General features: G+C 40.7%; 1 non-coding gene and 1 pseudogene across 1 annotated transcript; both read left to right on the top strand.

Annotated features, from left to right (window-relative positions):
• The first annotated feature begins 4,015 nt into the window (after window positions 1-4,015).
• On the top strand, window positions 4,016-4,137 carry LOC120099527 (U6atac minor spliceosomal RNA). The gene has a single exon (XR_005498688.1). It is a non-coding gene; the product is annotated as a U6atac minor spliceosomal RNA (small nuclear RNA).
• A 22,923-nt stretch (window positions 4,138-27,060) lies between these two features.
• LOC120099512 (small nucleolar RNA SNORA17) lies at window positions 27,061-27,144 on the top strand (annotated as a pseudogene).
• The last annotated feature ends 510 nt before the right edge of the window (window positions 27,145-27,654 follow it).

Genomic DNA, 27,654 nt, shown 5'->3' with positions numbered 1-27,654 from the left:
CTAGAAGTTCTTTCATTGTTGAGAATACTTAATGCTATCCTGGGTTTTTTGCTTTTCCAGATGAATCTGCAAATTGCTCTTTCTAACTCTAGGAAGAATTGAGTTGGAATTTTGATAAAGATTGCATTGAATCTGTAGATTGCTTTTGGCAAGATGACCATTTTACTATATTAATCCAGCCAATCCATGATCATGGGAGGTCTTTCTGAGATTTCCTTCAATTTCTTTCTTCAGAGACATGAAGTTTTTGTCATACAAAAACTTGCTTGGATAGAGTCACATCGAGATATTTTATATTATTTATGGCTATTGTGAAGGGTGTCATTTCCCTAATTTCCTTCTCAGCCGCTTTATGCTTTGAGTAGAAGGAGGCTACTGATTTGTTTGAGTTGATTTTATACCCAGACACTTTGCTGAAGTTGTTTATCAGCTGTGGGAGTTCTTTGGTGGACTTCTTGGGGTCATTTAAGTATATTATTACTTCATCTTCAAATAGTGATATTTTGAATTCTTCCTTTCCAATTTGTATCCCTTTGATTTCTTTTTGATGTCTAATTGCTCTGGCTAGGACTTCAAGTACTATATTGAATAGATAGGGAGAGAGTGGGCAGCCTTTTCTTGTCTATGGTTTTAGTGGGATTACTTCAAGTTTCTCTCCATTTAGTTTGATATTGGCTACGGGTTTGTTGTATATTGCTTTTACTATGTTTAGGTATGGGCCTTGAATTCCTGTTCTTTCCAAGACTTTTACCATAAAGTAGTACTGAATTTTGTTAAATGTTTTCTCAGCTTCTTATGAAATAATCACATGTTTTTTTCCCTTGAGTTTATTTATAGAGTGGCTTATGTTGATGGTTATCTATATATTGAACAATCCTTGCATCCCTGAAAGGAAGCCTACTTGATCATGGTGAATAATCGTTTTGATGTGTTCTTGGATTCGGTTTGTGAGAATTTTATTGAGTATTTTTGCTTTGATATTTATATTCCTGAGTGAAATTGGTCTGAACATCTCTTTCTTTGTAGTATCTTTGTGTGGTTTAGGTATAAGTGTATCTGTGAGTTCATAGAAGGAATTGGATAGTGTTCCTTCTGTTTGCATTTTGTGGAATAGTTTGAGGAGTATTGGATTAAGTCTTCTTTGAAGGTCTGATAGAATTCTTCACAAAACCCATCTGGTTCTGGGCCTTTTTTTGGTTGACAGACTTTTAATGACTGCTTCAATTTTAGGGGTTATAGGACTGTTTAAATGGTTTATGCGTCCTGATTTGATTTTGGTACTTGGTATCTGTCTAGAAATTGTCCCTTTCCTCCAGACTTTCCAGTTTTCTTGAATATAAGCTTTCAGAGTAGGAATTTCCTTAGTTTGAATTTCCTTAGTTTCTCTTGTTATGTCTCCCTTTTCATTTCTGATTTTGTTTATTTGGATACAGTCTCTCTGCTCTCTGGTTTGTCTGGCTAAGGGTTTATTTATTTTGTTGATTTTGTCAAAGGACCAGCTTCTGGTTTTGTTGATTCTTTGTGTAGTTCTTTTTGTTTCTATTTGGCTGATTTCAGCTCTGAGTGTGATTATTTCCTGCCATCTACTCCTCTTCAGTGAATTTGTTTCCTTTTGTTCTAGAGATTTCAGGTGTGCTTTCTCTCCAATTTCTTTTTGGAGGCACTCAAAGCCATGAGATTTCCTCTTAGCACTGCTTTCATTGTATCCCATAAGTTTGAGATTCAAGTTGTGTCTTCATTTCATTAAATTCTAAAAAGTCTTTAATTTCTTTCTTTCTTTCTTCCTTGACCAAGTTGTCATGGAGTTGAGTGATGTTCAGCTTTCTTGTTTATGTGGGCCTTCTGATGTTTTTATTGGTATTAAAGACCAGCCTTAGTTCATGGTGTTCTGATAGAATGCATGGGATTATTTCAATCTCCTTGAAATAATCTACTAAGACTTTTTGCCTGTTATATGGTCAGTTTTTGAGAAGGTACCATGAGCTGCTGAGAAGAAGGTATATTCTTTTGTTTTAGGATGAAATGTTCTATAAATCTCTGTTAAAATTCATTTGGTTTATAATTTCTGTTAGTTTCACTATGTCTTAATTTTTTTTCTCTTTCTGCCCATTGATGAGAGTATCATTTTTGAAGTTTCCTAATATAATTCTGTGTGGCGTAATATATGCTTTTGACTTTAGTAAAGTGTCTTTTATGAATGTGGGTGCCCTTGCATTAGTACATAGATGTTCAGAATTGAGAGTTCATCTTGGTATATTTTTTCTTTGATGAGTATAAAGTATCCTTCCTTATCTTTTTTCTTAACTTTTGGTTGAATGTAGATTGTATTTGACATTAGAATGACTACTCCAGCTTGCTTCCTGCGATCATTTGCTTGGAAATTTTTTCTAGCCTTTTTCTCTAAGGTAGTTTCTGTCTTTGTTACTGAGGTGAGTTTCCTGTATGCAGCAAAATACTGGGTCCTCTTTATGTATCCAGTCTGTTAGTCTATGTCTTTTTTTTTTTTTGGTGAATTGAGTCCATTGATGTTAAGATATATTAAGGAACAGTGATTGTCTCCTGTTATTTTTTTGTTAGAGGTGGAATTATATTTGTGTGACTATCTTCTTTTGTTACAAGAAGATTACTTTCTTGCTCTGTCTAAGGTGTAGTTTCCCTCCTTTTTTTGGACCAGAAGTCCAATCACAGCAAAGCTTTAGTGTGATTATGCAGTGAGCTCTCCCAGCAAGAGCAGTCACATGTCAGTGCCATACAGCAGACAGTTGTTAATTATAGAAAATGAGAAAAATCTGATGCCAGGAAGGCTCTGCCATTTTGAGTTCAGTGGTCTTTCACTCCATGGTGCCTCTGTCTCTGTCACAGTCCAGTCTGAGGTCTGGAACATGGCACTCCTGTCTCACATTTTCCAAGATATGTAGACCATGATGATTCAGGCATGAGCGACTCTGCTGGCAACCAGATATTCATAATCAGGTAGATGGGAACATGCTCTCACTTATATGGCACTTGGAAAAGTCCCTTGAGTCCTCTTGTTGAAAGGGAGACTTTCTCATGTCACTTTGATGGGCACTGCCCTCAAATCATCTCAGGATAGGACATGGAGATACAGAGAGAATGAAATATAAAAATGATTTCTTTGCACGTTGATTCATTACAGATTTCATCTTTCTACTTCTATTATATATTTGTCTGTTTCTATAAAGTAATTATTTTTTAAATCTCTGAGTCCTTGTGTTTGCACACATCTACATCTACCTGCAAGTGCTTATTAAGCTCCATGTGAGTGCTGAGAAACAAACCCCGTTCACCTACAAGAACCGCAAGATATATTAAATGCCAAGTCATTTCTCTAACCCCTCTCCTATTTTCTGTTCATTGTACCTCATATGCTTTCAAAGGATGCCCCCCCAGTCTTTTGTTTGTTTCTTTCTTTCACCCTCTTCCAACACTGCTACACCCACCGAGACAACCTTGTACTTTTACAGCATTTAAAAGATTCTGTTTGGCTGTGAGACCACAAATAGGAGACGGCAGTTGTGTACCTAGAAGTATCATGGCTCCGTCCTTCAGGACATCTGGCATGTCTTCAGTCTTAGAACTGTAAGAGCTTCTCACTGCCCCTTAACATTCCACAAATTCAAATTATCTCAGGCCAGAAGAGGAAGATCTAAATTTCCCTCCTTTGCCACATTATGAAGAAAGTCCCATCTATGACAGGCTGACAAGCTGAGAGTCAGGATTTCCTTATCAATGACTTCTCTTGAAGGCACAACATGGAGGTGATGCTGGCTCTCCAAGGTTCTCAGTGGACAATATGTGCCTACACTCTCAGCTCTCAACAGCTGCTGTCAGCTCTTTCCAAGGATAGGCTCATTCTTACCACCCGCCTAAGGGTCCACTGTGTAGGGCACATTCCTCAGAACAGAAGAGCACTCCACAGTTCTGTGCAGTGTGACATCCTGTTCCCCTCTCCCCATTGAGATGGATGCAGATGCCACCTCACATAGCAAACCCCATACTGTAGGAACGGAGAGGTTAGCAACGCCTCTGACAAAGATGGAAGAGGGTTACAGACCAGCAAGATACATGTGGTTTAGACCTGTTCACCTACTTTTGTATTGCAAATTACTGTTCTCATATTTTGTTAAGGCTATTAATCCCAGAACCTGGAATTTTGATACTATCTTTCCCCTCCTTTTTTTGATTCTTACCCTGTGTGTGTGTGTGTGTGTGTGTGTGTGTGTGTGTGTGTGTGTGTTTTATATGTAATTTAACTGTGGGCAAGCAGAAGAGGGGAAAAGAAGAATGGGTAGCAGTTACATAAAAGGGAAAGGAGGTATCCCAGGAAGAGAACGGGACAGGGTAGGGTGGAGCTTAGCAGAGGGAATCACAGGAGAAACATTAGTATATACAAACTATATATGAAATTGCCTAATGAAACCAGTTATATTGGGTGTTACTATGAAAAGCATGAAATTAAAGATATATAAAAATGATTGCATAGCTTTCCGGAGTTCCAACATGGAAGAATCTCTATTAACTATGTGTAACTTTGTGGGCCTCCCTCAGACCAAGGCCTTGCTGCTCTCAGGGACATCTTACTCCACATTTGTGACAGTTCAGCAAGACAACTGAATTATGTCCAGCATCCAGTTGTCCTTTGAGAGCTATGGAATATCAGTCCTAGAAGTGGAGCCTCCCTGGTGCCAAGAGTATGAAGAGAAACACAGTCACCCACAGTAAAAGCAACTGCTGTCTAAAACAGAGCATTCACCTATGAGGGGATAGCAGAGGAAATTTCAGAGCTGGGCTAGCTCGCAAAAGGGTGGAAGGATAGACTCAGGCTGCCAGAGGTCTCTGAGGAACTAGCAGGATTCAGGAGGTGAGATAGTGCCCCTGATTGACAACTCCATGTTTCTTTTTTTTTTTTTTTTCTTTTTTTTTTTTTTATTAACTTGAGTATTTCTTATATACATTTCGAGTGTTATTCCCTTTCCCGGTTTCCGGGCAAACATCCCCCTCCCCCCTCCCCTTCCTTATGGGTGTTCCCCTCCCAACCCTCCCACCATTGCCGCCCTCCCCCCATAGACTAGTTCACTGGGGGTTCAGTCTTAGCAGGACCCAGGGCTTCCCCTTCCACTGGTGCTCTTACTAGGATATTCATTGCTACCTATGGGGTCAGAGTCCAGGGTCAGTCCATGTATAGTCTTTAGGTAGTGGCTTAGTCCCTGGAAGCTCTGGTTGCTTGGCATTGTTGTACTTTTGGGGTCTCGAGCCCCTTCAAGCTCTTCCAGTTCTTTCTCTGATTCCTTCAATAGGGGACCTATTCTCAGTTCAGTGGTTTGCTGCTGGCATTCGCCTCTGTATTTGCTGTATTCTGGCTGTGTCTCTCAGGAGCGATCTACATCCGGCTCCTGTCGGTCTGCACTTCTTTGCTTCATCCATCTTGTCTAATTGGGTGGCTGTATATGTATGGGCCACATGTGGGGCAGGCTCTGAATGGGTGTTCCTTCAGTCTCTGTTTTAATCTTTGCCTCTCCCTTCCCTGCCAAGGGTATTCTTTTTCCTCATTTAAAGAAGGAGTGAAGCATTCACATTTTGATCATCCGTCTTGAGTTTCGTTTGTTCTAGGGATCTAGGGTAATTCAAGCATTTGGGCTAATAGCCACTTATCAATGAGTGCATACCATGTATGTCTTTCTGTGATTGGGTTAGCTCACTCAGGATGATATTTTCCAGTTCCAAGCATTTGCCTATGAATTTCATAAACTCGTTGTTTTTGATAGCTGAGTAATATTCCATTGTGTAGATGTACCACATTTTCTGTATCCATTCCTCTGTTGAAGGGCATCTGGGTTCTTTCCATTTTCTGGCTATTATAAATAAGGCTGCGATGAACATAGTGGAGCACGTGTCTCTTTTATATGTTGAGGCATCTTTTGGGTATATGCCCAAGAGAGGTATAGCTGGATCCTCAGGCAGTTCAATGTCCAATTTTCTGAGGAACCTCCAGACTGATTTCCAGAATGGTTTTACCAGTCTGCAATCCCACCAACAATGGAGGAGTGTTCCTCTTTCTCCACATCCTCGCCAGCATCTGCTGTCACCTGAGTTTTTGATCTTAGCCATTCTCACTGGTGTGAGGTGAAATCTCAGGGTTGTTTTGATTTGCATTTCCCTTATGACTAAAGATGTTGAACATTTCTTTAGGTGTTTCTCAGCCATTCGGCATTCCTCAGCTGTGAATTCTTTGTTTAGCTCTGAACCCCATTTTTTAATAGGGTTATTTGTTTCCCTGCGGTCTAACTTCTTGAGTTCTTTGTATATTTTGGATATAAGGTCACTATCTGTTGTAGGATTGGTAAAGATCTTTTCCCAATCTGTTGGTTGCCGTTGTGTCCTAACCACAGTGTCCTTTCCCTTACAGAAGCTTTGCAGTTTTATGAGATCCCATTTGTCGATTCTTGATCTTAGAGCATAAGCCACTGGTGTTTTGTTCAGGAAATTTTTTCCAGTGCCCATGTGTTCCAGATGCTTCCCTAGTTTTTCTTCTATTAGTTTGAGTGTGTCTGGTTTGATGTGGAGGTCCTTGATCCACTTGGACTTAAGCTTTGTACAGGGTGATAAGCATGGATCGATCTGCATTCTTCTACATGTTGCCCTCCAGTTGAACCAGCACCATTTGCTGAAAATGCTATCTTTTTTCCATTGGATGGTTTTGGCTCCTTTGTCAAAAATCAAGTGACCATAGGTGTGTGGGTTCATTTCTGGGTCTTCAATTCTATTCCATTGGTCTATCTGTCTGTCTCTGTACCAATACCATGCAGTTTTTATCACTATTGCTCTGTAATACTGCTTGACTTCAGGGATAGTGATTCCCCCTGAAGTCCTTTTATTGTTGAGGATAGCTTTAGCTATCCTGGGTTTTTTGTTATTCCAGATGAATTTGCAAATTGTTCTGTCTAACTCTTTGAAGAATTGGATTGGTATTTTGATGGGGATTGCATTGAATCTGTAGATTGCTTTTGGTAAAATGGCCATTTTTACTATATTAATCCTGCCAATCCATGAGCATGGGAGATCTTTCCATCTTCTGAGGTCTTCTTCAATTTCTTTCCTCAGTGTCTTGAAGTTCTTATTGTACAGATCTTTTACTTGCTTGGTTAAAGTCACACGGAGGTACTTTATATTATTTGGGTCTATTATGAAGGGTGTCGTTTCCCTAATTTCTTTCTCGGCTTGTTTCTCTTTTGTATAGAGGAAGGCAACTGATTTATTTGAGTTAATTTTATACCCAGCCACTTTGCTGAAGCTGTTTATCAGCTTTAGTAGTTCTCTGGAGGAACTTTTGGGATCACTTAAATATACTATCATGTCATCTGCAAATAGTGATATTTTGACCTCTTCTTTTCCGATCTGTATCCCTTTGATCTCCTTTTGTTGTCTGATTGCTCTGGCTAGAACTTCAAGAACTATATTGAATAAGTAGGGAGAGAGTGGGCAGCCTTGTCTAGTCCCTGATTTTAGTGGGATTGCTTCAAGTTTCTCTCCATTTAGTTTAATGTTAGCAACTGGTATGCTGTATATGGCTTTTACTATGTTTAGGTATGGGCCTTGAATTCCTATTCTTTCCAGGACTTTTATCATGAAGGGGTGTTGAATTTTGTCAAATGCTTTCTCAGCATCTAATGAAATGATCATGTGGTTCTGTTCTTTCAGTTTGTTTATATAATGGATCACATTGATGGTTTTCCGTATATTAAACCATCCCTGCATGCCTGGGATGAAGCCTACTTGATCATGGTGGATGATTGTTTTGATGTGCTCTTGAATTCGGTTTGCCAGAATTTTATTGAGTATTTTTGCGTCGCTATTCATAAGGGAAATTGGTCTGAAGTTCTCTTTCTTTGTTGTGTCTTTGTGTGGTTTAGGTATAAGAGTAATTGTGGCTTCGTAGAAGGAATTCGGTAGGGCTCCATCTGTTTCAATTTTGTGGAATCAACTCCATGTTTCTTAAGGGGAGCACAGGAACCCTCATGTGTGTAAAAGGCAGATATTGGACATTATGAGAGTCAGAGGCCTATGTCACTTGCATACCCCTGTGGGGTAAGGGAACAGAGACCTGGGTCTGAAATAGATCCACAATGTGTATACATTGGGAGAAGAATGTCCTGCATATTGGGAGCAAGGAGAGGATTGTTAAGTTTTGAGAATTGGCGTAAAAGTAATCCCTAGTTGATGCTCCTGGCCCCACTAGTATATTTCTAGCCCTATGAGGTCCAAGCCTAGTGGACTCCAAGGCTTTTGAGGAATGAAAACATTAACAGTATTTGTGGCAAAAGTAGCACTTTGGGCCTGGAATATAAAAAGCTAACCATTTTTGGTTGCCTGTTAAGGAACCCCAGAAAGGTCTTCTGTAGTGACTGTGTGGTTAAGATAAATCCACGAAGATAAGGAACAGTTTGCAAGAGTACAATGGCCTGCTTTCAATGTGAGCACAAACTAGGCATCCCAAAACTCAGGTTTGTACAGAGATGGACAAGATGTGCTGTCACCCCCAGGACATAATAATCAATTTCCTTCCCAGGACCCCTGATCATGTATTGTGCAAGTCCTGAGCCTATTGGTTCACTTATGTTCTAAGGGGCATGCATAGCATAGGATGTTTTTCCAGCCTAGGATAACAAGACAAGCAAAAGTCCATTCAAATCAATTTTCATAAGAGATAGGGAAGAATAGCCAAAGACACATTCTTCCTCTCCATATGCCCATTATTCCAATACCTCCCTAGCCAAGGGCTCAGTAACAACTGTACCTCTTTTCTTTGCATGTTTTGACCTGCCATATTTTCTCCACCACAGCCCCAGAGCCTGGAACCCATATGAAAAAATTTCTCTTCTACCGTCCAGCCTAAGAATTGAAAGCAATAATAGTGAGGCTCCAAGAGAGCCAACGTCCTCATCAATTGAGCAAAGTATGATCCATGCAACCAGCACAGATGCTCTACCTTCTGTTAAGAGCTATCGGGTAGTGTAACAGTTTGTATATTCTAGGTCCAGAGAGCAGCAGTATTTGAAGGTGTGGCCTCCTTGTAGTAGATGTGGCCTTGTTGCAGTAGATTTGGTCTTGATAGAGTAGATGTGTCACTGTGGAAGTGGGCTTTAATACCCTAGTCTTAGCTGCCTAGAAGTCAGTCTTCCATTAGCACCCTTCAGATAAAGATGAAGAACTGTCAGGTCTGCTTGCACCATGCCTGCCTGGATGCTGCCATGCTCCCACCTTGATGATAATGGACTGAACCTCTGAACCTATAACCCAGCCCCAATTAAATGTTGTCCTTTATAAAACTTTCCCTGGTCATGGTGTCTGTTCACAACAGTAAAACCTAACTAAGATTAGTAGTACTGGCTTTTTTATTTTGAACACCATATTATTGTATTCAGAGATGTCTTGTACTATGATTAGTCTCCTGGGGTCAGTATTACAAACTCCTTTGCTGACCTGTGATAACAATACTTATAAGCTTCTATTAAACCCTTTTACCACTGAGAAGTGGAAGGGACCTCTCAAGGTGTTTTCCTGCAGGGGTTCAGGGATAGGTCTAAGAAATCCACTGACATGTTAAAAAGGACTGCAGAAGCCAGATGAGTCACCAAAAGTATTCTTGGAGAATCATTCAAATCCCATCTCTTTGCATTGGGCCTGTTATTAAGCAAGGGCCAGTTGATCTGCAGCAGGGAGAAACATGTTGTCTATGTCAGCAGGTTTTCAATGCAACTGGGAGACATGTAACTATTGGTAGACCATACCTGGATGGGTATCATAGGCCAAAGTTCTGCATTCTTGAATTTAGTCCTTCAACATTAGCATTAGTTTGGTGGAAAGACTGCACATGTGAGTGCAAGTGCCCACAGAGTCTACAAAAGGGAGTTGGATACCCTAGGTCTGGAGGATCCGGCTATTGTCAGCTGTCATATTTGGGTGTTGGGGAAAACACCCTCAAGACTATTTTTCTATACAAGACAAGGCTTGCTCTTCTCCACTGAACCAAATCTACAGTCCTTAATATTGCTTTCCTTTCTAGCCACATTTTATGTAAATGGGAAGAAACTGTCTGCTAAATACTGCATACAAGGCCAGGATACCTCCACTCTGCTGTGAATGGGGGATACATAGGACACACAATTGAAGCATAAATTTCACCTTCTGAGTCTCTTTGTCCTTCTAGAGCCATACTGTTTTATCAGATAAAATGGAAGAATTCTTGTTTCCATGGGTCTAAGCACTTCAGTCACCCTGTATTTCCCTTGACTCTTTTGAGGTTTCTGTCAAGAAAATAAGATATGACCCTTGGGTCATGCTGCAGGGAGGACTTCAAATAACATGTGATCCAATGGTCCTGCTCCTGTTTACACATCTAGGAGGATGGTGGGAAAGAAGGATCTGCAAGTAAGACTCCAGACCAGATAAGTCTTGGTGCACCCTCCTCACATGATACATTCAGCAACTAGTATAGGTGAAAATTCTGGCAACCCTGAAAGTACAGAAGAGAAGAAAGGGAAAAAGGACAAGAAGCTGTTATCAGTACATTTGGAGGAAGCAAGAATCCTCATAGTTCATAGACTATAAGAAGGCTCAGCACCTAGAAATAATTGGACCTCCATGCATGTACTGTGGCACTGATGTGCAAGCACATTCACAGTGGCACACCCACATATACAGAAACAGAAACACACAGTAGGTAAATGACACAATTTCAACATTTTAAGCCCCATTTTGAAATACGGATACTTAGAATCGAGACAAAACTACTCTGCTTCTTTTTCCTTTTATTTTTCTTTATTTTACTCTCTTGATTTTCATACTAATGACTCATACCCCATATCCTGAAAAGGGTTTGACAATTTCAGCCTGACTAGCTCTATAACCCAACACTGAATCTATTGACTGGTATTCTTTGCTCACACAAACACAACATACAAATTGCTAGGGAATGGCCCAATTCACCATTGAATTTGATGACTTCCTTGCTGAGGAGAGATAGAAGAGGAGGTCACCCTGAGGCCAACTTCTCCAAGGAGTTTACTGACATGCCAGGGCTAAACCAAACAGAAGATACTATGTTAAACAGCACTGTCTGCACATACTCACTTAGCTGGTGGTCAGTGACCCAGCATGCAACTCTGGGACAGGCTATACGGCATCAACTTGTCAAGGAGCTTCCTTGTACTTCCCCTGAGGACTTGGCCAACCTTCTACTCACTGAATAACAACTAAGAAAATGGGACAAAATTATTGAAAGCAGACAGGAATGACAATGGGCTTGTAGTGGCAATGGCCCTCACAAATCTTTGCTTTCTCAGACTGGACACTGTGATGGGGCTGTGTTGCTCATGCATTACTCATTCCTCTCAGGAGAACATGCTGTATAACTTCTACTCTCAGTGCTGTCTACTCCTAAGTCCTGCTTCCTGCCTTTTCAGTGTTATTCTCTGTTTCCTGGCTGTCTACACAAGGAGTTGATGCCACAAAGAAAAGGACAAAGGGGATGACAAAGAATAGGAACACACAGTATCCTGACCATTTTTCATTTGTAGTAAGTACTGTTATAGGCGCCCTTGTGGTAACACCAGGTCTATAGACCAGCTGAGTTGAACTGCTGAATGATGTCAGTGTCGTTTCTCTTCCATAGTCCTCATGTTCTCCCTGTTCCTGATACCATGCTGTTGAACCCACAGAACAACCTTGTTTGCTCATGCTTCTTTATTAACTTCTCCATCAGGTTCAAGCCCACCACCCCCCTTAGTCTTGATGCTCCCCCTTCATTCCTGTCTACCAAAGCCATGCATGCCTTTCAAGAATACTAATATGGAACCATTGTGGTCTCCACTCTTCCAGGCCCTCACTACCAGAAACTTTGTTTCATGCCCTGAGGATTTGTCAAAGCAGGAAGTCCTGTTTCACAGCATGATCTTCCAGTCCCTGAGCATACTTAATTCCGAGTCCCTCTTCCAGCCTATGGCACAAGAACACCTCTCCTCTACAGATGGAGGAACATGCTGTCCAACTTCTTCCTCAGATGTCTCCCCTTTCCTCTTTTTCAGGTCCTTTCTTACCTGCCTGATTCTTAGTGAGCCTGGATTTTACTCTGGTTAGGGTTTAGCAATACTAATCATCATCCTGTCCTCTTTTTTTTTGACAACTCTGCTGGTTTTAGAATTGCAAGCTCTCTAGCCAATATGCAGTGTTGACTACGCTCTATGAAACTGGGGATGGCAAATCTGGGAGCAAATGCAAATGGCCCACCTCTCCACAGGACAGCCATTCCAGCAAATCTCTACTGTGGGAGGTATAGCAACCAGGTAGCCAGCTTGTGCCTGTTACTGGCTGCATGTGCCTTTATCCTGCTTCCTTCCTGTATAGCATCCATGCAATGCAGTACCAGGCCTTAAATGACTATGAGCTTTCCTAGAGCATACAGAAGCATCTGTGTTATCCTGGGTCATCCAAGAAGTCATAGAGGTTAGCGAGCTACCCAAACAGGGGCCTATTGCCAGAATAAGACCTTGGCACAACCAGTTACTATAGCAACAAAGCAAAAAAAGGATTTTTTCTTTTTAGGAGTGAATTTATTCCTGACAGTTGCTTCATATTTATGGTATATGTGGGACCCAAGGGGACAGCAGAGCCACTACTCTAACTTAGAGTTAGTTGAATGATATTTCCATTAGTTTCTAATTGGGAGAATATGGCCTATGGCACACCCTAACCTAGGTCTCAGGCATGGAAACAATTTTGGGTCAGAAAAAGACTAAGGACCCCAAACCAGAAACCAGAGAGTTAGATATATGGGCTGCAATAAACAACCTACATACTATTCTTTTGATAGTCAAAGAAACAACCCTAGGCTTACTTGAGGCTTTACATCTGCTTGTCTCACCTCTCCTAGGACATGACCTTAATTGACCATGATCTTTCCTAGAGCATATAGACGCATTTGTATCATCTTGGGTCATCCAAGAAGCCACAAAGATTAGTAGAATGAAGGATTTTATTAGATCCACCTCACCTAGATATAGGAGGAAGGAAGCAGGGTTGGAAAGATGGGGCACAGCCTGACATTCTTGAACAGTGAATTAGGCAGATGAAAGGGAAACTTGCTCTTACATTTGTTCTCTGTTGAGCCTCAATGGCTATGTCACATCCTTCTAGCACAGTGGGCCATAATGAGAGAATGAATGAGTGATGGGTGCTTTGGAAAGCAAAAAGTGAGTGTCAGCTGAGGAGCACTAGGATTTCCCAGTGACTGCCTTCATATTGCTGATTCGTATTTTTCCAGATTCATAAGAAGTTCATCCACCTTCACACCTTTGAGGGTGGTGAAGCCTATGGGATACAGTCACCAGGCACCTGGAGATCTTTTAGCATGGGTATATTCACAGCGTGCTGGAAGATGCTGAACAAACAACATCAGGATATACTGCAGTTAGTTATAGCCATCAGGCATCTGAAGTTCTCTGAAGGTGCATACTTACTCCTACAGTACTTGCATGGCTACTAGGTGCATTGCCCTGATCAACTTTGAACCATGCAGCAGGAACTGAGGGGTTAGGAGGTAAGTGGACAGGAAGAAGAAGGAGATGCTGTGGGTAAGGAGCAATTGTCAGACTATCATAAAGACCAAGGGCCCAATTTGTGTAGAGTTCTGACCCACAGGTCTGTGGTACTCCCAGCATCAAGACTGGTATTCTTCACAGTGGTTCGATCATCTGGGTTTTGAGAATAGAAGCATCAATGCCTAGTGACCCTAAATAGCTCTTCCCACTAAGGAGAGTGTTTTAAGCCAGGCAGCATGAGTGTCCACCCATTCCCAGTTCCCTTCTCTTCTATGATTGCTGTTCTTTAGGTAGAGGCAAACAGAATAAGTCAGCTGACTTTCACTAGAGTATGGGAATTTTCCAAAGAGGATATTCAGTAGATTATTGTGTTGAATCTAGAAAATATCTGGACATTTTTGAAGCAGCTTGGCTTTCATTGAGGATTGGCTAATAATTTGAGGATGCATTATACATGAAAGCAGTCAGTAATGCCTTGAAATCATCCACATTTTCGATCTCTAAGCACTCTTTTAGCAGTTACTTCAGATTCTTCTGCACTCATGAATCATTCAATAGTCAAAATGCCAATGTGATGACTAAAGAAATTCCACTTTATAGAAGGCATCCATCTTTGTGTTGAATAGAAATTGTCTCAGATTCAACTCAATCCAAGATATGTTCCTAGCAACCCTGGCTCACTGACTTCCACTCAGAAATATAGAGCTGTGACCATCTGCTTTGCTATGATATTACTAACTATGTTTATGCTTCTGTAACCTGCTTGTGCAGACATTCAAGGACCTTTTTGATGTTGCGATGACTACTTAATATTGGTAAAGTTGAATGTCCCCTGGCTTGCTTGTGCAGATACTCAAGGTCTCCATGAGGTCTTTGCCTTTTAAAATCCTTCCTCACCTACTCCTCAACTTTCATGGAACAGTCTATATTTTGTCTCAGAAATTACTGTCCTGCTTGTAATCTCAATAAATTTAAATTATTATAATCCCGATTGAGTCTATGCTCCTTTCCCAGGGTCTCAAACTCCATAATAATACCATAAGGAACTATATGAAAAATGTCAACTCAGTCTTCAAAGAAAACCTGACCACCTTATCAATCCCCTTATGTTGATAATGAAAAGATCTGGATACCTCTAAAAGATCTTGTTTAAACTCTGCTTTAAAAAGTTCAGAAAATCATGGTAGCTCATCATCCTAAAAATGTAGAGCAGGACCTGAGGCATCCATTTCATGTAGAGAACCATATCATCATCTCAAATACTTCCTTCTCTACCTTCAGAACCCAGAGCCCCGGAGAGGCAGTTCTTACTCCTGAAGACTCCTAGCCCTGGGCCTCTGCTAGAGACTGGTTTAATTTTATACTTCTCTTTGCTCAAAAGCTAATTAAGATAGAAAGCAAATTATTTTCAAAACAACATTTTTAAAAAAGGTTTCTGGATAGAAGTAAAAGTAAAACCAAATAATGATGAAGTCAGGAAACAATTTGACCTTTATTCAGAGAAGGGAGAAGAGCTGCATATGTGGTCCCTAAGACAAGAATGGTAATTTCCCACCAATTTTTCATGGAAGCAGCAATATTTACAAAGAGATGAGGAAGGAAATGTTTCTGGATATCTGTAAGAGGCTGAGGAAGTAATTAAGTGAACAACAGAAATCCTCTACAACACCTGAGCAGATCCTGTCTAAAGGGGGACTTCTGTCAGGACTAAAGAATGCTCCACATCAGAGAAACAGAAACTTGTTCTGAGAATTTACCTCAGACAAAAGGAAGCTATCACAGATTACCCATAAGAGACACATGCAGGACCATAGGACATCCTCTAAGCAAAATCCTGTAATAGGGAGTTTTGAGAGCTGCCCAAGGGACATCTGTCAAAATCCACTCAGCATCTCCCTTTCTCCCTCAGGTTTGTTAGTCTTCAGCCCTGTGACCTCCAAGGTGTCCTCCTTTGTTCTCAAGAAAACTGAGCATGGATCCTCCTGAGAACTGTCAGAACTTCAACTTCCTGAATACTACTCATGCCCAAAGGGAGACAAGGGACTTGAAGGCTGCCCATGTTCTCATACCTGAGGTCGAGCATGTAGAAGCTACTGCCACAACCTCAGGGGCTATCTGTGGGAAGAATGCTGGGTTCATCCCAGAGTGCTCAGAGATCCTTTTCTCCCCTACCCCCCATTGCCATGGGCTCCCCATTTCAGGAGCACCATCTTTTGGGGCTTCAGGAAGCCAAGTATGGGAAACGGTTCTCCCTGAGTTCCCTTGATGGGATGCAGTCAATAGAAAGAGAATTGATTTGATTCTGTTCCTTCTTCTCAAGTACAGGATCCAGCAGCTGACATCCATGGAAGAGATTCTGTATATGATCATCTGAGATTATGAGGAACACTACCTTGTGATCTTTATTAAGGCTGCTGATTGAATGAGTTGAATGAGGCTGATGTTTGGCATTGACCTAATGAAAAGGAACCCCATCGTCCCTCCTCTCTTGTCCATGTCCCTGGGATCACCTATGATGGGATGTATCATGGTTCTCCAGGCATACCTAAGACAAGTCTGGTAATCACATGCTATGCAACATCTCCATAGAGGACAATTGTGCCATTGAGGAGGTGCTATAGCATGTATTGAACAACATAGGGCAGTATGCAGGAAGGAATCATTTCATATACAGGGAACCTAAAATCATCATTACTGAGCATTTTGTGGACCAAGGGTACCTGGAATACAAGCAGGTGATCTTCCAAGCCATGAGTTTCTGTGGGGTCCCAAGGCATGATGCAGAAACCACCAAGATGATTTTTTTTTTACCAAACTCATTAATCAGGATCCCAGATCCTGCCCCACCAGGTATTCAAAGGCTTTGAGAGATGAAGTAGCAAAGCCCTAGATCAGGATCGCCCTACAGATAGTACTATGCTCTGACCAGCACACATTCTGTCCAACCGCAAATAGACAGTCAGTGGTCTCACTACTCTGCCCTCATTTGAGAGCCAGTGGGAGTAGAGTGTGAACCATTCCATTCTTCCTCCACTACCTGGGTGACTTGGGGTTTCTCCTTATTACAAAATGTTGTTACTTTTACTACAAGACTCATTAGCTGGAGAATTTTAACTTTATGATTGGTATTCATAACACATCTACTATTGAAGTGCCATTTCAGGAGTTTTGTAAACAAATGAGATTGACTTATGTCTAATTTGTAGTTATGTTTCAAGATACCACAGTATTTTACTAGGAACTACACAGGAGTTGGAAAAGAACTTGTCATTTTCCTGGAAAATACAATAAAAAATATTTTTGATTACTTTATTAGTTTTAGTCCTCCTTTTCTGGTTAGCTAATTAAAATGAAAGCTAATGTAAACTGAATGCAATCTCTGCCCCAGCCTTCATTGAGCATCAGTTGCTCTGTGAAAGTCTCTGCTTTAGCAGGGTGACTGAAGAAAAAACTTATCTATACTTTTCAGTGAAAAGGTAAAGTTCAACTGCAACAGCCCTGTTATAGAATAATAACAAGGCAAGTTAATATTCTATTTTTATTGCAAATATAAGTACAGGAAGGCTCAGAGGGGTCCCCTGGGACAAGTAGTGCCTTTTCAGTGGGGTGAACCAAGGCAGTAATAGCTCTCAGAAATATTGACCAAGTAAACACCCCAGGGAGGTGTGAATGACTCAGGGCTGAGAGAAGGGAAAACTGCTCTGAGCTGTCAGTGTTGGTGACATGGAGGACCCAGGCTGGAGTGTCACTAGGTGACTGAACACTTGAAGAACATACACCATCAGGAAGGTTGTATTCCTATCACCTAAAAACAGGAAACCAAATACAAACAGCATTCCTGTCCTGGTGCTAGAGTTACAGATGAACATAGCACATGTAGGGCATCTCTTTTCCAACCCTCTTCACACATAGGTTAGGATCACAGGAAAATGAGGCCTACAAACTCCTTCTTTGGTGCTCTTCTGCCTCCCTGTTCAGGAGAAACAGAACAGACTACAAGAGCAGGAAGAGCTTACCCAAAGGTCTAGCCCTAGGCCAATTGAAGTTTGAACAGAAATCATTTATGTATGTATACATGAGTGTGAGGGTGGATATATGTGCATTGTTTGGAATGAGAGAAAGTATATTTCAAGCCAGTTCTTCCTTCCACCTTGTGATCGAAGGACTTCCCTTATTTCTGCTGCTGCAGTCTGTAAGGCAGACTTGTGGGACTGCAAGATGCTCTCCTATTCTGCTGCTCTTCTTCCACTTGCCAAGCGAGTAGTGGTATGGCAGGCGGCATAGGCTGTTTAATCCCACTGTTTATTCAGGATGCAGGGAAGTAAATCAGATCCTCATGAGCAGTTACCAGTTTTATCCTGAGATCCAGTTCTGCAAGCATAGTACAGCTTTAGAGCTCTATTATCTCTAGTGAAGTTTTGGCACATAGTCAACAGATGTTGACTGAGTGGGAAGATTTAGTGACATTTCTCTGTGACATATCCATCTGACTTCTTAGCTCTCCTTAGTTCCATCTTCTCTATAGCTTGTTCACTCAAGGAACTGCACCAAGGCTTTCACATGCCGCCAACATACTCCAGCCATCCTGATGGACTGCTCACTTTCCAGGGGAAGGACCTTGAGGCTCCTGGCATTGGAAATGTCCCTGATTCCTGCTTAACATATGATCAGCCCGGGAGGGAGACCAGGAGCCTCTCAGCACCTGTAACACAGGAAGTTCTCACCCCCACCAGACCAAGGCTGTCCCTCTGACAAACACAGGACTCTTCCTAGTTCTTTGTAATATTTATCAGAACAGCAGTAGAAGGACCTCCCAGGAGGCTTATGTTAGCTACTGAGAACAGTCTTAAAATAAAGGGAGCACATGAGTCAAGTATATGTAGAGATTGTCCCTGAGTGCATCCTGGATAGCTGGGTGTTCCAGTGTGGGAGTTTCTGTCCGTTCCCAGCCCGATACAATGCCCCTTAAACTGGCCGTGCCTCCGTGTGTGAGCAGTTCAATCCCTACACATTTTCCCATCTTTTCTGATGTTCCTGATGCCTTCTGTGGTCTACAAAGGACATCCTGCCCTCAGCCATAACTGTCTTTCACACTGACTAATGAACCCATTGACAGAGTGGTCTTGTGTGGCATAACAGAGACTCACAGGCAAAGGTTTCCTGCTAGATCTCAAGGAAAGTGTGGATTCTCAGCCTCTCAAGAGAACAATGGAATTGTGAGGAGTGCGGGGGTCAGACAATGCCTTACTTCTAATTTCAAGAACGAACCCCTGTCCACCTTTCTACCTGCAACTATGCATATGAAGATCTGGGCTGTGTTTGTGACTTGGAGCCATATTGGGAGGTTTCTGAAACACAGAAGGCCATTCTGAGCTTTCTGAATTAAGGGAGGCCCTTGGGGTAGAAACTAACGGTCCCTTTGAGAGTTATAGTCCAAAGTTCATGCAGCTTCATCCCTGTGGTCAGCCTAGCTCTAATTGAGGCCCACTTGGATGGATGAACATCTTTCTGCTTTGTTCTTAGCAGCCCTGCATGGATATCACTTTTAGACATTCCCAGAGGGGGAGAGGGGAGCTAGCTTTCAGGGTAGATGTAGGTCCTGAGAGTGGACTGTGGACTCTTTGGTTGATATTCAACTTCAGATAATCTGGGTCAGATAGCTGAACCAAATAGGTACCCACTTGAGACAATGAGTCCACACCCCCCCCATATTTGGGCTTTAGAGAGAAGACATTTAAGAGGTTCCTATAAAGAAAGGGGCCACAGGAATTAGTCAAGATGGAAACTAGGCCTGAGATTCAGAAGCTATGTCCCATGTACACAAGCATGAACAATCAACATATTGTCTCTTGCTCAAGATCTGCCAACAAATGTCAGCATGATTTATGAGAATGAGCTTCTGTACCCAGAGACTATAGGAGACAGAGGCATTTTGCAGCCCAGTTATGGGAAGGGGATCCACAGGCAGGCAATAAATTCAGGGTCAGACCCTGCTCCAGTTGTTAGGGGTCTTGCATGGAGACCAAGCTGCATACCTGTTACATATGTGCATGGGGCCTAGGTATAGTCTGTGCTCACTCTTTGATTCATGGTTCAAAGGAACTCACTTTGTAGTATCTTCTCCTGATGGTAACTATTTGGATAGGAAGAAAATCTTTGAAGGTCTAGGACCGTGTTTTGGGAAGGTTATAGGACATAAAAAAACATGGGTGGTGATAGGAAAATGATTTAATGTAGAAAAATTGATTTATATTTCTTCCCCTCACTATAGTACTGTTGTATTAGGACTTTGAAAGTTCAGAGTTCTAATATTAATCAATAAAGTTCTAATAAACTATTAGTCAACTGTGGTAAAACATTCCACTATATGATCAACTATCATTGTCACAAATTCAAGATTTTAAGTTTCCTTAGATTGTCTTTTAAATATAGACTTCATATATTTCTGATCATGTATACCCAGTCTTCTGGATTGAGAGGTAAGTCCTTCTTGCTCTTTCTGTTCCACAAAAAGTTTCTGTCTTCCCTAAGCTCACCTTAATTAGTGCTCATAATTAAAATATTTACCAAACTTCTACTATGACATAAAGATAGTATCTTCTACCCTTCTCTACATTGTGCATTTCAATACAGACTACAATTTAGCATGTCTAAAATCTATCCTCTTTTGAAAACTCAAAATGATTCTTGTAAGCTTCATGAAACCCACTCAGATCTACCTCTCGTGGGTCAAGTAGACTCCATCTGGATAAGAACCTCTGTTAATCAATAGTCTAAGTTCCCCACCTGTTGCCTATTCCAAAGAGCAGGATTCCTCCCTGTTCCCTAGTTTTAGGACTCTTCTCTCCAACCACCAAGACTAGGGACTTAAAGGTTTCAAATGCACACCTAAGAAAAAGGTTTTCTCCCAAACCTACTTCCCTTTTATTTTCTGCCTCTAATATGTATAAATGTGTTTCAGCAGCCTCCCAAAATCCAGATGTTTACTCAGAATCTGAATCCAGGACAGCTCCAGAGAAGCTACCCACAGGTGCTCCAGGCAAACCTCACAGATGCCTAACTGCCTGCACATTCATAGCTACGAAGTCACAGAACCTGGACAGCAATTAAGCAGTCAGCTCACTCAATACTTGACCAGCATCCCAATTTTCTTAGGTTCCCTAAACAGAGAATGTCACCCCCAAATCAGATGGAAATAGTTTAAAGAACAGGACAACCTCAGTCCTGGAAGCCTCCCCTGTCCCAGAAATGTTCCCCATTGATTTTCATTCTCTTTCCCAATCTTTCCACCCCTTCCTCACCTCTCCATTCCTATTCTTCACCTTGTTCCCCTCCCAACCCCTCTCCCACTCAGTTTCCTCCCTCCACCTATTTCAGATATCTATTTTGTTTCTCGTTCTGGGTGAGATTCAAGCACATTCCCTTGGGCCCTTTTTGTTACTTAGCATTGTTGGGTCTGTGAATTGTAACTTGATTATCCTGAAATTTATGGCTAATAGATATAGAGACCCACAGTCAAACATCAGGTAGAGATTGGAGAGTCTTTTGGAAGAGTGGGAGTTAGAATTGTGGGAGTTTGAGGGGTCAAAGACAACAGAAGACCTACAGGAGTCATGAAGGCTCACAGAGACTAGACCACCAACAGAATAGCATGCATGAGCTGTATCTATGTCCCCTACACATATGTAGTAGATATGCAGCTTGGTCTTCATGTGAGTCCCCTAACAATTGGAGCAGAGCCTGTCTCTGATTTGGTTGTGAGTCTTTGGATCATTTCCCCTAGCTGGGTTGTCTTGGCTGGCCTTGGCAGGAAAGGATGTGTTTGTCATGCTATGACTTAATGTGCCCAGGAAAAAGGGATGAGGGAATGTGAAGGGGATGTGAGGGAATGTGAATGGGATTGGAAAGAGAGGGGGGAGGGTGCCGATATCAGGATGTAAAGTAAGTAAGTAAGTAAGTAAGTAAATAAATAAATAAATAAATAAATAAATAAATAAATAAATAGAGAGAAGAGAAAAGCCATTATGAAGAGGCTGGAGGCTATGAATCCAACTGTATAAAACTCTAATTTGTTGAACCTATATAAAGAGTGAAAATGTTAAATGATTACAGAGATTATGGAAGATGAATTAAAAAATAATATATGGGTATACCATAAATAAAAAGTATTATTTATGGGGGCTGGAGAGATGGCTCAGAGGTTAAGAGCACTGTCTGCTCTTCCAGAGGTCCTGAGTTCAATTCCAGCAATCACATGGTGGCTCACAACCATGTATAATGACATCTGGTGCCCTCTTCTGGCCTGCAGGTATACATGCAGGCAGAATGCTGTAAACATAATAAATAAATAAATCTTTAAAAAAGTATTATGTTCATATTTACATAAACACATTTTATATTTATATTACATTATTAATGGAATTATTTAATATATTTACATAAGTACATCTAATACATTTATTTTTTTTTCTGCTGATATACTAGAGCTATATTAGTATCCAGGAGGCATGCGATTTTGTCTTTTGCCTTCATACTCTAAGGGTTTTAGGTATATAGGTGGTTTTTTTTAATTTATTTAATACTTAATAATAATTCTTTGGTTTCCGGGCAAACATCCCCCTCCCCCCTCCCAACCCTCCCCCCATTGCCGCCCTCCCCCCAACAGTCTAGTTCACTGGGGGTTCAGTCTTAGCAGGACACAGGGCTTCCCCTTCCACTGGTGCTCTTACTAGGATATTCATTGCTACCTATGAGGTCAGAGTCCAGGGTCAGTCCATGTATAGTCTTTAGGTAGTGGCTTAGTCCCTGGAAGCTCTGGTTGCTTGACATTGTTGTACATATGGGGTCTCGAGCCCCTTCAAGCTCTTCCAGTCCTTTCTCTAATTCCTTCAACGGGGGACCTATTCTCAGTTCAGTGGTTTGCTGCTAGCATTCGCCTCTGTATTTGCTGTATTCTGGCTGTGTCTCTCAGGAGCGATCTACATCCGGCTCCTGTCGGTCTGCACTTCTTTGCTTCATCCATCTTGTCTAATTGGGTGGCTGTATATGTATGGGCCACATGTGGGGCAGATTCTGAATGGGTGTTCCTTCAGTCTCTGTTTTAATCTTTGCCTCTCTCTTCCCTGCCAAGGGTATTCTTGTTCCCCTTTTAGAGAAGGAGTGAAGCATTCACATTTTGATCATCCGTCTTGAGTTTCATTTGTTCTAGGCATCTAGGGTAATTCTTCTGGCCTGCAGGTATACATGCAGGCAGAATGCTGTAAACATAATAAATAAATAAATCTTTAAAAAAGTATTAGGTTCATATTTACATAAACACATTTTATATTTATATTACTTTATTAATGGAATTATTTAATATATTTACATAAGTACATCTAATACATTTATAGTTATGGATATGTGCTATTTTATTTTTATCAATACAGTAGAATATACCACATTATGGCTGAATCCTAACAAACTATTCACTTTATATGTTATTAACATTTCAATATTAAGTTTACCATTTTTAAAATATTATAATCACAGTGTGGAAAAGTGATAGTGGTGAATTCCTATATTTGGAGGCAGAGGCTACAAAAAATCATTAGTGCATTTTGGTCTGTTTTGCTTTGAAACTAGAATTATCTGAAAATAAAGTTTAAGACTGCATATTTTGGGTGGCTTATGGTCTGTTTCCTATTACTACTAATGGAATAGCTTAGCTTAACTTACTCTATAAACACCAAATAAAATAGATTATTTAGCTCTTACTTCTGGAATTTTAAGAGAACAGAAGTGGCTCTAGTGAAAACCTAATTATAAAAGATAACACAAGAGTGAGATCAAGTGTAAGAAAGAAGAATCTGACAAGAAGGCATAGAAAGATTCAGTGGCAGGCTCTAGATTTAATAAAAACTCACTCCCTTGACAAAATGATGAAAATCAAATATATGTGTGTGTTTATACAAATTTAATGTGCAATAGTAGGAAAATTCAGAATCATTTATTTTTTAACTAACAAATTTGTTTATTTTACATCTTGACTGCAGTATCCCTTCCCCCCTCCTCTTTGAGTTCTCCCCCACCTCCCCTTCCTCTCCCATAAAATCTTCCTCCCACTTCAATAAAAGGGAGTCCTCCCATTGATGTCAAGCAGATTTGGCATATCAAGTTGCAGTAAGACTTGATCTTCTCCTATTGAGGATAGACTAGGTATCCCACTAGGGGGAAAAGGTCCAAAAGGTAGGCAAAAGAGTCAGATACAGCCCCTGATCCTGCTTCTAGGAGTCGCACATTAAGACCAAGCTGCACAACTGTTACATGTGTGCAGGGGAGACTAGTTCTAGCCCATGTTTGCTCTTTAATAAATGGTTCAACCTTTGGGAGCGCCCAAGGATCCAGATTGTCTCCATTGGTATTCCTGTGGGGTCCCTGTCCTCTTCCGGTCCCTTCATTCTTCCCCCAATTCCTCCACAAGACTCCCTAATTACTTCTAGTGCTTGGCTGTGGGTCTCTGCATCTGTTTCTGTCAGTTGCTGAGTGAAGCCTCTCTAATGACAGTTTGCTAAGCTTCTGTCTACAAGTACAGCAGAATATCATTAACAGTGTCAGGAGTGGTATCACTCTCATGACATGAGTTTCAAGCTGGACCAGTCATTGGTTGGCTAGTCCCTTAATTTCTTCTCCATCTTCATTCCTACACATCTTGTAAGCAGGACAAATTGTGGGTAGAATTTTTTGTGACTGGGTTTGTGTTCCAATCCATCCATTAGAAATCTTGCATGGTTACTGTAGTTGGCCAATTCAGGGTCCACATCAACCATTGCTATGAGTTTTAGCTAGGGTCACATTCATAGTTTCCTAGGAGTTTTCACATTGTGTTAGGTTTCTAGCTTATCGAAGAGATGCTCCAGGCTCCATTTCAGTTTTCTCTCCCAGTATCCTCTCTCTCCCTCCTCGCACTTGATTTCTCCTGTTCCCACCCTCACCTCCACCCCCATCCAGTCCTCTCTCACCTTTCCCTGAGATATATATTCTATTCACCCTTCTCAGTGAAATTAACTGTCCCCCTTGAATCCATTTTACTTAGCTACTTTGGGTCTGTGGAGTGCAGCATGTACTTTATGTGAATACCTACCCTGTCTGTCTTTCTTGGTCTGGGTTGCCTCACTCAAGATGCTATTTTCTTCTTCTTCTTTTTTAAATCTTTATTAACTTGAGTATTTCTTATTTACATTTCGAGTTTTATTCCCTTTCTCGGTTTCCGGGCCAACATCCCCCTAACCCCTCTCCCTCCTCTTCTTTATGGGTGTTCCCCTCCCCATCCTCCCCCCATTACCTCCCTCCCCCTAACAATCACGTTCACTGGGGGTTCAGTCTTGGCAGGACCAAGGGCTTCCCCTTCCACTGGTGCTCTTACTACACTATTCATTGCTACCTATGAGGTTGGAGTCCAGGGTCAGTCCATGTATAGTCTTTGGGTAGTAGTTTAGTCCCTGGAAACTCTGGTTGGTTGGCATTGTTGTTCATATGGGGTCTCGAGCCCCTTGGAAGAGCTTGAAGATGCTATTTTCTAGTTCCATCCATTTGCATGCAAATTTCAGGTTGCCATTGTATTTTTAACGACGGAGTAATACTCCATTGTGAAAACATACCACATATTCTTTATCCATTCTTCTGCTGAGGGACAAATAGGCTGTTTCCAATTTCTGACTATTATGAATAAAGCTGTTATGATTGTAGTTGAGCTAGTGTCCTTGTGGTATAGTGGGGCATATTTTCTGTATATGCACAGGAGTGGTATAGCTGGATCTTGACATAGAATTATTTCCAATTTTCAGATAAACTGCCATCCTGATTTCCAGAAGACTGTACAATTTTGGACTATTACCACCAAGAGAGCAGTGTTCCCTTTCTCCATATCCTTACCAGCATGAGTCCTTGCTTGAGTTTTATTATCCTAGCCATTCTGATGGATGTAAAAGTGGAATCTCAGAGTCCTTTGGTTTGTATATTCATGATGACTAAGGATTTTGAGCATTTCCTGAAGTGCTTCTTGGCCACTCTATAAAGAATTCTCTGTTTAGATCTGTACCCAATTTTTAATTGAGTTATTGGTTTGTCAATGTCTTGTTTCTTGAGTTCTTCATATATTTTGGATATAATCTCTCTTTTGGATTTAGGGTTGGTGGAAATTATTTTCTTATTCCATAGGCTGCAATTTTGTCCTATTCATGGTGTCCTTTGCCTTGCAAAAGCTTCTCAGTTTCATGAGGTACCATTTATTAATCGTTGATCTTAGTGCCTGTACCATTGGTATTCTGTTCAGGAAATTGTCTATAGTGTTAATGCTATCACGGCTTTTCCTCCCTTCCTCTTCTATTGGATTTAGTGCATCTGATTTTACATTGAGGTCTTTGATCCATTGTATAACATAGATGCACATGTGACATTATATCTCGATGGATTTAATTCTGTCTTTCTGGCTTACTATTCTATCTTATCTATGCTTATTTCCTATTTATGTGGTATCTGTTTTCAAGTTTCTACCAATGCTTTGCATTCTTATCAACTTGGCATTTGGGGATTTATAATTAGTTTTAGGATTTATGTAGGTATCCCTCACATACTTCTAAGCAGTTAAATAATTAAAAAGGAAATTTAGTATATTTGAAAATAAATTAGAGCAAACCTATGTTAACTACAAAAGAGTGTTTTTAAGAAAAATAGCAGTTTTCATCCTTCCCTATGGCTAAATACAGTTTTAAATCTCTTAGGTCTTCCTCTTATTATTTCTTCTATTCAAAATAATATGTACATTCTGATATTTCTTGTTTTTATCAGTTTTAAAGTGCTGTTTTTATCTTTTATTCATAGTGATTACTTATTAAAACATATTTTCAATACAAAAATCTTATAATTTTATTAAATTATTCTTTAATATTTACACTATTAGATCTACTTAGAGTAGTATTCATTTCACAGGCACATGAATTACAATTGTTTAAGTTACAAATGTACTTTTAAAGTTTATAATTGTTTTAATTTCTCACTTTATAATCCTTCATAAAATTTTCCTATATTTCTTCTTCCTAAAATTTTAAACCTTCTATAAAATTCCTTCCTACTAAGTACATAAAGAATGTCAATAATTTTTTTCTCTCTGTGGGGACATCTATCCTGTGAGTTCTAAGCTAGTTTCCTCTAGACACAATATTTGTCCTTGGAATTTAGGTCATTTTAATTTGTAGTTTTCTTCACAGTTTTGTCATTATTCATAGTTTTGTTGGTTATTTTCTCTAGAAACATAAAGAATCCTCTAATCAGTATTTTTATAATTTCATGTAATATTTTTATTATGCATTATTTTAATCTTTTTATTGATGTTCTGAAAAGTTTCAGTTTGAAAACCAATGCCCCCTTGTTAGTATAAATATTCCCCCACCCTGGCCCAAGAAGCATTGCAGTTACAGAGAAGAGAGGGAATCTGTCTATTCTCAGTGATCTGACCTATGACCATCAGATTGATTAATAGCCTAACATTTCCTGAAAAAAAGCAAGCCTGAGATGACCACTAGTCCAACACCAGGGAGACAAAACAGAGAGTTTGCCTGGGACAACCACTAGTCTGGCAGTGCATAGCTCTGGACAGGCTCCCAGGATGGGGAACAAGCCAGAGATTAGAAAAACTCTGCTTAGAACCATGAGCCTAGGGCCATTGTGAGGCTGAGAAAGACCATTCTTGTCATGTAGGTGAGCTCAGCTGAGGAGCAGTCCCAAGATGACTACTAGACTATTACTATGGGAACTGGACAGAGACCTAGCCTGAGATGACCACAAGCTTCTTGCTATTCAGGGAGAGAGGGGACAGACCATGCCCTAGATGACCTCTGTCCAATGCCTTAATGCGTAAGCATGGCATAGCACTCCTGTGATCACTCCTGAGATTATCTCAGACTCTCAGAGCCTCTGGGTACCATTAAAATATGCAAGTAAGTGGAGGAAAAATGGAAGAGAAAGAGAAACAGAAAGAAGTGAGTACAATGGAGAAAGG

This window comes from Rattus norvegicus, chromosome X (genome assembly GCF_036323735.1).
Source record: "Rattus norvegicus strain BN/NHsdMcwi chromosome X, GRCr8, whole genome shotgun sequence".
Classification (NCBI taxonomy): Eukaryota; Metazoa; Chordata; class Mammalia; order Rodentia; family Muridae; genus Rattus; species Rattus norvegicus.
Note: the sequence above shows the minus strand (reverse complement) of the source record. Positions and strands in the feature narration are given on the sequence as shown.